Below are 3,415 nucleotides of genomic sequence, written 5' to 3'. Positions count from 1 at the left end.
TAAACAAGATATCTTCCTAGGGGCAGCATATATTTTCTTTCTTGTTTCTTACATGCTTTAAGATGTCGAGACTATTGGCAAATAGGACAGATTTATTTCAGCTTGCATAGAACTTGGCTTCTCTTAGCTTAGTGCACACTGAACAGATATGGTATATCTGCTCTTTCTCAGAGTTTGAGTAGATGAGGATATCATTATTTTATACCCATACAAAGTAGTAGAGGTATTTGCTTAGTAGGTTTTACATAATCTGCATAAAGTTAGTGAGCACATTCCTTTCACCTTGTAGTATAACTCAGCTAAGGAAACTCCTGAAAGGTGTTTTGAACCTGTTATAGCATTCGCTTTCAGGATCTAACCTTATTTGAAAATAAGTATTGCTTAGTTCAATCTTGCTATGGAATCTAGCCCGTCCAACTGCGTTCAGGATCTGAGTTTGGTTTGGAATAGCGGAACTATCCATAACCATGTTCTCATTCCATAGTTTGAGGTCAACTAGGAGGCTAATTCTTTTGCCATCTGCTTTGAGTTGGACAAACAATAGCACAGTACCTGGTGCTTATACTCGGTAGATGATTCGTCTTCTCTCATTCTGATTTATCTAATAGCATTGTTGGTTTTTGTATGTATTAGGGATGGAGTAAGTTGGTTGGTTCTTCAGATTAGAGGGATTCCTTAGGCAGATATGGTAATTGACTTCTATCCTAGGAGGTAGTTGCTCCAGAATCTGATCTGGGAAAATATCAGAGCATTCATCCAACAGGAGTTGGACAATTGGTTCACAAACTGCGGTTCGGTATTCTCTGCTTGTTGGTTTACATGAGAATCTGACCTTCTGTTCTGGGAAATTGATAGTAGATTCTCCACATTTGATTTTAGTCTTGTGGTGGTTTAGGAATGGCATTCCAATTGGGGCATCATATTTAGCTAGATTTCTTACCAATATTTCTTGTGGGAGTAGGGTAGTAGAACCAAGCTGGATAGTTGCACTACAGGTTTTATAGCTTGTAGATCATGAGCCATTACTACCATCTTGACAGGTATTGGTCTGTTTAGGTCTCGGGTTGGGAGTCTATGAGCTGAGATGAAAGCGGTACTGATCATAACTCTTCTGATTATACCAGTATCAAACAAGACTCAGGCCTTCTTGCTGTTGATGAGGATAGTACCTTTGAGAACGGTGTGAGGTTTGAAGATAGTAGGTGGTGGGACACTGTTGCATTCCACATCAATATATCCAATATAGATTTTCTCATATCTACCGAATTGAGCATTGTTACTCTTGCTTTTGATGTTATTGCCCTATATCTCTTGTTTGATTGTCTTTCCTTTGTTCTTCTTAGTAGTGTAATTTCTTTCCATATGTCAAGTTTTTTCACATTCAAAAACTCACCCTTCTTGAGTCTTGATTCTTTAGTTGACTTCGTTGTCTTCTTGGAGACTTGGAGTGTTTCTTCTTCAGAGTTATTGGAGGACTTGTGTCTGGACTGCCTATTATTACTGTAGGAAGCCTGAGTTTTGCATGCTTTAGTTTCATAGAGTATAGCATTCTTTCATTCAGCTCTTACAATTATTATTACCATGTCATCGCCATTTTCTTCGAGTGGTTCCACCTCTCACCGGAGAGTGGATGCCTGATATCATAGAATTGTCGCCATAAGATATACCCTGAGATACCGTTGGGCTTTATGCGATCTTTGTATATCAGGAGGTCTATTGTTATGTCTGTGATTCTTTTAATATGTGAGCTATTGACTTGATAAAGCACATTAAACGATTTATATAATAGGTCATTTGTGATAGAGGATTGGAATTGTTCCTTGAGGTTGTTGAATACTGTCAATCCTTTCAGCCTTAGATTGCCTCCATATTCCTTGTAGCATTAGTAGTATACATCTGTTATCTTTTCTTCAGAGAATGATCCTATATATAACCCGGCTGTATGATTTTCCACATCTACTTTCTTCAAAAGGAGGTAAGGTGTTAGCTCAATTGCCTATCAATCAAAGGCCTTTGGCTTAAGATCTCTTGCTTCTCCTGAGAACTTTGGTTGTAGGTGAAAGTTGAGTCCAGGTATATCAGGTATTTCGAGTTCTTCTTGACTTTCTTCTGGATATAACCTTGAATGTTCTCCTGTACTACCTATATCTGATTTGCTATAGGAGTCAGGATTGTCTAGAGCTCCCAATATAGGTTTCTTTGATGGAGTGGGTAGGATTTCTCCAGGAGGTTGTAGGACTTCCATATTTACTGGTTGTTCTGAATCTTACTCTTCTTGGCCGTGCCTTTGATGCCTGGTAGGTTTGTCACTTTCAGAGTCTTTTGCAAATCATCAGGGTTGTTTCTTTCTTGGAAGATGCTGCCATGAGATTTACTTCCTACTCTGAGTTGTTAATGGCTCTATATTAGTATTAAGATGAAGTGGAATGTACTATGATTCTCCAACTTCTCTCCACTAGTGTTCTGAGGTAGACCTCGATAGCTTGATCAGGCCTAATTCCAGTGACAGGTTCTTACCCACTTGTTGAGGTTAAAAAAATATAACATGTTCGCAAGATGCTAATCACGTTATCAGTGAAAGGTATGATAGTTGACAGGTGCCCTACTCTGCATGAGAGGAGATGAGAGCTGTAAACTAAAGAAGGCTTCAATGGCGTACTGGTAAAATTAAATAGTAATCCTTCAACCAAGTATATTGAAATACTGTCTGTTGAAGTCTGACTTTTCTATCATGGAATCAGGTGGTTCTTAAATACAGAAATTTATTCATATCTAGTATGAATAAAACTACTTCAAAGGTATCAAGTGATATACTTTGGTAAAATCACTTAAGTATCAAAATGATACTTAATGCAAATCATAAAATAAAATTAAGTATCTAATGATAGTTAAAACAAACCAAGTATGGAAGTGATACATAAAACAAATCATAAAACAAAACTATTAACTGAGTACCCTTACCGGTTACAAATATGGAGACATATCAAGGGTGTCTGAGTATCTAGTATTAATATAGGTAGCAAGCTCAGTAAGGGCAAGTTCTCAGTTAGTCTGTCATTCATCGATTATATTTTGAATTTCAGTCTAAACTTTTTGGAGCTTTTATTCTGCTTGGCTATTAGTTTTATGATATCTATGAGTAGCCATAATGTGGTTGATTCCACAAGAAACAAAGTTTCATTTCCAGAACCTAGATGTGAAATGGGCATTAGCATTACTGATAATAGATAATAGGTATCTATGGGTGGTAAACAGGTATCTCAAAAGGTTATTTCAGGTGTCTTCAGAGAAGTCCTTAATTTTTATTAGTTTAAGCAATAAATATTCAGAGAACCAATCCACAACTACCAACATCATGTCATAACTGACAGATTTGTTAAATAGTACAGTAAGTTACGGCCAAAGGTGTGTAGCG

This window comes from Tuber melanosporum, assembly GCF_000151645.1.
Source record: "Tuber melanosporum whole genome shotgun sequence assembly, scaffold_209, strain Mel28".
In the NCBI taxonomy this organism is placed as follows: domain Eukaryota; kingdom Fungi; phylum Ascomycota; class Pezizomycetes; order Pezizales; family Tuberaceae; genus Tuber; species Tuber melanosporum.
This window is presented reverse-complemented; position numbering follows the sequence as displayed.